This window comes from Mustela nivalis (assembly GCF_964662115.1).
Source record: "Mustela nivalis genome assembly, chromosome: 5".
Lineage (NCBI taxonomy): Eukaryota > Metazoa > Chordata > Mammalia > Carnivora > Mustelidae > Mustela > Mustela nivalis.
Genome location: NC_139024.1, coordinates 8,743,157 through 8,751,695, shown reverse-complemented (window position 1 = coordinate 8,751,695; position 8,539 = coordinate 8,743,157). Strand labels below are relative to the sequence as shown.

Here is an 8,539-nt window from a genome sequence, read left to right as displayed (position 1 = left end):
AAATTTTACCAGAATTCTGTAATTCCATCTACATTTATTTGTTGTCATGCTACTATAATTTTGAGCTGTCTCTCCTCTATATCTATCTATCTATCTTGGTATAGAATCATGGTTTTCTATTTTATTCAATGGGTTTATAATTCTTTTACTACATTATGTACTTCAATACTTGAATTGTCCCAGATTCAGCTAGTGGGGCCCTATTTTTTTAAATAATTAATTAAAAAATTTTTTTTAACTTATAACCATCCTACTCTGAGTGTTTTTTTACTTTCTAGGCCAACAAAATGTTCCAAGTTCATCTTATATTTTCTCTGACTCAACCCTGAAATCAGGGAATCCTGGTTGCTTTTAGTGGTGAATGGGCTTTAGAAACCAAGATTTTGGCACAAGGGATGCTCATTGCAATTGTGCTTTCACTGTTTTAGGCTCTCTGCATTGTCAGAAGTAGGCAATATGTGTATAATCACACATACACACACACACACACAGAGACTATATTGAAAACCACCAGTACATATTAACACTTCTGGTTCCAGTGCAACACTATATGGTTCATTCTAGCTTCTCTCTTTTCCACATCTGTAACTCCTTTTTTTCAACAGTGAGAAACCTGACTCCCATTATTCTTAATGTATTTACTTATTTGCTCAATGTCTTTGTATGAAGCCAATCTGCTGACTCTGTCAGGCCACTGCCCTGCTCAGCACACCTTTGTATGGGCTACTGATCCCAAGGGTTTTGACACTGAATTATTAAGGAAGGAAGGCTTTGCTTTGTTCTTAGAATGGGAATATGATGGATTGTATATACTTTACATTTGAGGATAAGCAACATAAGCTACAGGAATCAGCTTAAGAAGGTGACTTCAGGAATTCTGATTTTATGTCTTTCAGTTTTTACAAACTCTGTGACAAACTTTAACTATAGGGATGAAGTAGGACTTCCTAAAATCCCCAAGCCCTCTGTTAACTGAGATGATCATGTCTTGCTAGTTTAGCTGTGCATTTAAACATAAGTTTGTTTTATCCAGTATTTTTAGGTGTTGTGTGGTGAAAGTATTTTCAAATTAGATTGTCTAACTTCCTACCAGAAGCTTCAGTCCTGAACAACTACCTTGAAATTACTTTGAGTAATTACTCTGAAAGGTGCCTTTCTACTGGCAAGTGAGTTGTCATGTGGCCAGGTCTAGAATGAATGTCACTGGCTCCCCCTTTAGAAACTTCCAGTTCTTGGAGAATGCCTGGGAAAACTCCAGACAATAGCCAGACATCAGGTTTTTTCAAAGCCTGCCAGTCTTGACAAACTAATTCTAGTGGTATGAACCAGCTCCTTCAAAGGCCTTTCCTGTACCTGATGAAGCTGTCCTATCTATCATCTCTCTATCACTTATCTATCTATCTTCCTTTAGCTAAGAGTCCCATGGGAATCACTGCAGTGTCCCAGCCATTGATCTTTGTCATCTGAAGTGAGCTTTGGAGAAAGGGCTTGTGACCAAGGACTATGTGAGTATATCTAATGATGGCTGACTTTAGCCAGAGAAGGGTTCATCCTGCATTCTAGGCATTTTTAGGATTCTGCTATCAAATGCTTTTGTCGTGAAGCATCCTGCCCAGATCCATTCAATGTGGTGTAATTCCTTAGTTGCACTGTCAACAGAATAATCAAGATTCCCCAATGCAAGGCACAGCAAAGGCCAGGAACATTTCTATATTTCATTCTGTTGGACTTCATTCATGTGCCTCTGGACACAGCCATTCTTGTAGAATCAGTAACCAGCACCTTCCTAGCCTTCATGTGCCTCTGAACTGATCTCAGACATTCATTCCATGGTGTGCATTTCTTGTGCTCTATTAATTCTTTTGACAGGAACACCTGGCCTTCATCTTACCAATAGTGCTTACATTAGAATGTGTCTCTTTAGTGGCTGTGGCATTTTGTAGTGCAGCCTTGCTGGCTAAGGCCTTGAATGAGCCATTTTAAACTCCCAAGTATGTGCCCAGCAGAAAGCATCACCATGTATTTTACAATAGAGTGAGCACTATTAGTAAGAAAGTCTCAAACTTGTAGTTTTTAAACAAAAGGCCAACTCTAAATATATTATAATACTGCATGTATTAAATGTGTCATTATGCCCCAGGCTACTGGAACCACTTTAGAACAATGATGTCTGGCAAAACAATTTCTCTGAAACCCCCAACTGGAAGTCGTAACCCTGGGTAAAGCAGAGACAGTAAAACACCTTACCACAGCAAATGTTAGGGGGAAGAGAACCATACACCAGATCTGAGTCCAACATTTTTCTTTCTTTAGTACAGCATGGAAAGCCAGTCAGCAGACTCTCGGAGCCAGCTTTTCTGATATCTTCTGAACTTCCTTTAGGCGCCGTACTACCCGCAAAATGGTGGTCAGATGCTTTTGTGTGGCTCTCAGGATGTTGTGTTCTGACTTCCTTCATCTCTTAACACCGCTGCATCCTGAGCCCTTGTGCTTGGTGTGGCCCACAGTCTCCGTCTCTTCGCCCTTGCACACACACTTAAAATTGCGGTAATTCGTTCTCAGCTGCATTATTGTTTGTTCATCTCTCATCCCCTCTAGATTGCAAGCCAGTTGTAATTGGTGCTATGACCTATTCAGATTTATTTGTATGCTTGGATATGTACAGAGATCAAGAATTATTTGTTGAATGCATAAATGAGTGAATGAATGAATGCCTGAATGCTTCAGAGGTGCCACTTGAAATGTAGATTCTCATGGGCTCACGTTCCAGGGTGTTCACTCACTTAAGGATAGTAAAGAGCACTTTCACTACCTGCTACTCTTTAGTTCCTTGGTTTTGTCAACAGAAGATGTTGTATTGGAGCAACTGTAAAGTAAAGACTTAGGGGATAGATAGGTTTTCAAATGCAGCCCTTTCCTGGAACAAAAAGTAATCTGAGTGAATCACACCTTGACTCACTCTTGCTGGCAATGAAAGGAGTTAAAAAAATGAATCAAAGCCATTATATTGAAGTACGTTAGCATCAAGGATCTATTACATTACACACTCGGTTCATATTACTATTTTTGTAATACTGGTGTTAATAACACCAGTTTTTTGCCATAAATGATTTTGTGTATTACACGTTAATTTCTCATATCATATTACATTTGATTGTATGTCAATTTCTCATCCCTAAAATACAAGTTCTATTAAAGACTGCTATGTCTTAAAGTATAGGTTAATGTAGTCTAACAAAGTGGCTTTGTCCAATCTCTTTTCCACTGAATTGGTCGCTCATTTGACCGAATCAAATAATCCAAACAGCTTGATGTCACGTACATGCTGCTCAAGTCACACACCTTTGAGTTAGATAAAAATAGCTCCACTTAAACTCAAATCATTTAGTTAAACTTAATGCTTTACAAGTTCCTGGAAACTCAGTTCACTTAAAACATAAAGGCTGTGTAATGGTTTGCAAAGTGCATTTTTGAAGTAATACCTACTGTGCCTCACTGTGCAGCACACACATGAATACACACTCAGTACATTTTATAACCTTATACTTGAGAAGAGGATGTAAAATTCTCCCTTTGACTGGCAGTGATGGAAACAATTATTATGCAAGATCAATGAACAAAACAAATGACTTTAAAAAAGCACAACATTCTCTAAATTACGTATTTTTTTAAAAAGCCTTTCATTTTTGTTAATGCCTACTTCTGTTCTTTGTGTTTGTTTTCCTTTTCCTTTTGGTCTTGGTAAACCAAATCATTTTCTCTAAGAATTATAGTCAGAGTTGGAGCTTGGAACTAGTTAGAAGGAACAGGTCATTATTACCATAAAAGTATGCATAATGCCTATTTGTGAACCACGCTATTTTGCTAAAATGTTTCAGAAAGCTCTATGAAGAATAACTGATGTCTTCTACGTAATAGATTTTCAGTAACTGTTAAATGAATGGCAAATGTAAAGCTGAAGCTGGCATTTGCTTTTTGTTTTCGAGAGAAAGAGTGTGCAGGTTGGGGCAGGGCAAGAGGGAGAAAGAAAGAAAGAATCCCAAACAGATTCCCTGCTGAGTGGGGAGCCTGATGTGGGGCTCAATCTCACAACCTCAAGATCATGACCTGAACCGGAATCAAGAGTCTGACCCTTAACTCAATGAGTCACCCAGGAGCCCCTAAAGCTGATATTTGGAAATGATGTTATGAAGTTTCAATAAGAATGTTTAAAGTTATGGGTAGCAAAACTGGTCTCAGTGTAAATGAATACCAGACTGTAAAATTCAGTATGATAAATGTAGCTCTCCAAAAGGAACGATAAAGTCATAGTCATCACAGCTATATGCTTTCCTTCTTAAACATTCAGGGGAAGAAGCAAGGAAGAACTAATATTTTTGATTATCGATATACACCAAAAAAAAAAAGATCTCAGGGTTGTGAGATTGAGCCCCAGGTCAGACTTTAGCTTAGCACAGTCTGCTTGAGATTCCCCCTCTCCCTCTGATCCTCCTGCTCATGCTTGCGCCCACGTGCTCTCTCTCTCGCTCTCGCTCTCAAATAAATAAATCTTTTTTTAAAAGAAAAGTTTATAAATACCACAGAGGAATCCAGGAACTTAACATATCTCACTTAATCCTTGCAGCAGCATAGTTTAGAGATAAGGAAAATGCACGTCAGTTGCACCTAGGTGCCAGCGTTGTTAAGGATCTGCCTTTGGCTCAGGTCATGATCTCAGGGTCCTGGGATCAAGCCTCACACTGGGATCCCTGCTCAGCAGAGAGCCTGCTTCTCCCTCTCCCTCTGACTGCCACTCCCGCTATTTATGCTCTCTTTTTTTGTCAAATAAATAAGTAAAATCTAAAAAAAAAAAAAAAAAAAAAAGGAAAATTCAGTTCAGGAAATTTGGAAACTCACATAGCATCAAGCATAGAAGAAGAGTGGTAGGGTGGGGATCACCTCCAGTCCTGCCCAGCTCCTAGGCAGTCCCCACTGCAAGTGTCTGCTGCACTTGGAACTTCCATTAGGTAGTTCTGGTAGCTTTTTAGGGTAAAGTGTAGAAAAATGTTTGAAAGTCATTCTTTCAACCAGTTTGCTTCTTTGTTCCTAACCACCCAAGTGGATCTAAGTGAGCAACTTTGTGAACAGTCCAATCTCCATATTGATGAGCATAGTAGAATCTAGAATCTTTCCAAAAACTTCATACTGCAGGTTTAATATGATCTGAAGAAGCAGAGATTTTTAAGCCCTCTGGCACCATTATTTTTGCTGAGTATTAATCCTTTTCTGAAGCCAGCAGCAGGACAGACATCTCACTGAGGATTAGAACTCTTACTAACTGATCTCAATTCAATTTTGTGCCAGCCTAAGGCTAAATTTCCAGTTAGATAAGACAAGATGGAAAGAACTATAAAACATTGTAATTAAGGGCACAAACACTGGAGTCAGACAGCCTTGTGTAAAAATACTGGGATTGCCATCATACCAACGTGTGACTTCGATCAAGTTATTTTATCACTCTGGGCCTTAGTTTCCTTTTCTGTAAAATGGGTTCCAAGTCATGGGTGAGTATTTTATGAGGACCAAAGGAAACATCTCTTAAGCATTTGCAATGCCTAGCACGTTGAAATTAGTGAATGACAATTTTTAGTAATGGTGTTCGTGTTCAGTTGTCACTAAGTTATGTTCCTTCTACACCCAACTGCAAATGATAATCAAGGCTGTGAGCTAAGGAAATCACAGAGGCCTTTATGGGCTTTGAGACCACAGACGACAATATGTGATTCTAAGAGGATCAGCTCTCATTAACAGAACCCCTATCAAGCTTAGTTACCATCCAACAGGGAGTAATGGCTTCGAATAGTCTTTTTTGCTTAGGTAGTATTACAGGGATCTTCGTGAACCACACTTGGCATTTATTCAGTAGCTTTCACCAAAGAAGCTCAAAACCGGTCACCAAAAAGAAACTGAGCGCCCTTGGGACTCAGAAGAGTCATGCTGCCTGACTGATGGCCAGCCAGGAAGCAGGGAAGGCCAGATGTGGCTCTGATCACGATATGGGCCCCGAATACGGCGGAAATGAGATCCTTCTGAGATTTCTAAGAAGTGTTTTGCTCCTCTGGCTCGAGACAGGCAGACAGCACTAAGGAGAGGTCGTGAGGCCCAGCAACTATCGGCGAACGCAGAGGCCTCACAGGGCTGGTTTAGCAAAGGGAGAGGTAAGAATGGCAAACCCAGTCCGCAGATGGGGCTGACGGGCGTTCTAGACAGGAAACGACCCTGGAGCAGCTCGGGCGGGCACCTGGTAAGGTTCGCGCTGTTTCCACCATGTGGTCTGTGAGAAGTGCAATGCCCTCTGGCAACGCCCTCCCGGAAGCACGAGTTAGTTCGGTTCTCGGCTGCCCTTTCGGCCACACGGGCTCTTTCACTAACATGTAACTCAACCGACAGACAGCAGAACGGACATGGAGGTCTCGAAGCACCCCTAGGGGTTGTCAGAGCCGCGGGACCGCGCAGCTCGGTCACACACCCTCCACGGTCCCCAGTCCCGGCGGAAGCGCCCCTCCCCCGATCTCGGTTCCGCCCCGCGGCGCGCAGGCGTGACGTCCCCACAACCCGCCAATCAGGGCGCGGGACCAAAATAGCGCCGTATAAAGGCGTGCAGGCCGGCGCCGCCGTCTCAGAGCCGCGCTGGGGCGGGGTTGCGCGCGCAGGTGAGCGGGGCGGGGCCGGCGCGCACCTGCTTCCGCTGGACGTGGGCCGGGGATGCGCTTGGCTGCGGCTCGGGCGCTCACGGAACCTGCCGTGTCCCGGTAACACCAACGCAACTGGGCTCTAGTTCAATAGAAGTCGTCACTACTCTCCCAACTGGTTTCCAGTTCGGGAAGGAGCGCCGACCACAACCTGCGGCTTGCGCAATCAAAGGGCCTGTTTAAAGAGCAGACCACGACCGAGCTTCCAGGATGGCTCCGTGTCCCGCCCGAGAACACGCAGTGTAGCGGGCGCTCAGCCCTGCGGGAAGTCTAAGAGGAATGGACGCGGCTCTCTGCGGAGCGGGGTCCACGCCCAACTGAGGCCCGCGGTAGTAAGAGAGACGTTGTTCGTACAGGAAGAGATCAGTTCGGGGCGGGGGTGGGGGTGACATTTCTCGAGGTCACCTTTCTAGGAGGAGGTGACTTTGAGCTATTAGGTGGGGGAGGGGGGTTGACGTCGTACACACGTGGGTTCAAAGCTCTGTCCGGGTCACCCAACTCGCTCTGTGAACACTGAGCACAGCAGCAAACCTAAGAGCGTTCGCGTCTTTAAGGTGCGCATCGCAGATGCGTGGTAACGTTTTTGAGGCGCTCCCCCCGCCCCGTGATCATGTTCATTTCTCCCCCTTTCCCCTTCCTCCCTTCTTAATCTCTTCCTTTCAGGCTCTTCATTTTCTTTCTTTTCTCCTTCATCCTTTCATCTTTTTTTACCTTTTTGCTAATTGAAGTATAACCTACACATAATAACCTGCACAGATCTTAAGAGGACAGGTGGTGAGGTTTCATGTGTGGTAACACAAGTAATCAGTTCCCAGATCAAGATGTAGGACGTTTCAGTCACCCCAGAGGTAACCACTATTCCGAAATCCATTAATGTTTTAATTTGCCTGTCCTTTTTTTTTTTTTTTTAAATTATTTAAGGTTTTATTTATTTATTTATTTGACAGGTCACAAGTAGGCAGAGAGGCCGGCAGAAAGAGAGGGGAAGCAGGCTCCCTGATGCGGATGCGGGGCTGGATGATAGGGCCCTGAGATCATGACCTGAGCCGAAGGCAGAGGCTTAACCCACTGAGCCACCCAGGCGCCGCTAATTTGCCTGTTCTTGAACTTAATATAATTGCAACCAAACACTGTGTTTTTTTCTGTCTGGTTTCTTTCACCCAACGTAATGTCTGTAAGATTCATGCATGGTATTGCATGTATCCATAGTTTGTTTATTTCTGGGTAGTATTCTTTTGTATGGATACACTACAATTAATTTAATCCCAATTCTACCATTGATGGGCAGTTTGGTTATTTTCACTTTTTGTCTATTATGAATGAAGGTGCTGTGAACATTCTTTTGGTGGAAAAATGGGCTCAGTTTTATTGGGTATATAATGGCATTTCTATTACAGGATAGGGGTATGTTTAGTTTTAATCAACACTGCCTAAGAATTTTCCAAAAAATTTGAATCCGTTTATGAAAGTTAGTTACTTAGTATCCTTGCCAACAGTTGGCATTAACAGTCTTTTAAAATTCTTGGTAAGCATGTAGCAGTATTTTCTTGTGGTTTTCATTTGTATTTCCCTAATGTATAAAGATATTGAGGCTCTGTAGTATCTTATTAGCCTTTTGGGTAAATTTTTTTGGTGAAGTGGTTGTTTGAGTTATCTTTTTTCTTTTCTTTTTTTTTTTTTTTTTAATGGGCATGTCTGTCTTTTCCCTAGAATTTCTAGGAGTGCTTTATTTATTTATTTATTTATTTATTTATTTTTAAAGACTTTATTTTTATTTATTTGACAGAGAGAGACACAGCGAGAGAAGG

The 8,539-nt window shown here is 42.3% G+C and overlaps 1 long non-coding RNA gene across 1 annotated transcript; it reads left to right on the top strand.

Moving 5' to 3' along the window:
* The first annotated feature begins 6,655 nt into the window (after positions 1–6,655).
* Positions 6,656–7,859, top strand: LOC309864217. The gene is made up of 2 exons (XR_014311393.1): positions 6,656–7,063; positions 7,679–7,859. It is a non-coding gene; the product is annotated as an uncharacterized lncRNA (long non-coding RNA).
* Positions 7,860–8,539: the final 680 nt, after the last annotated feature.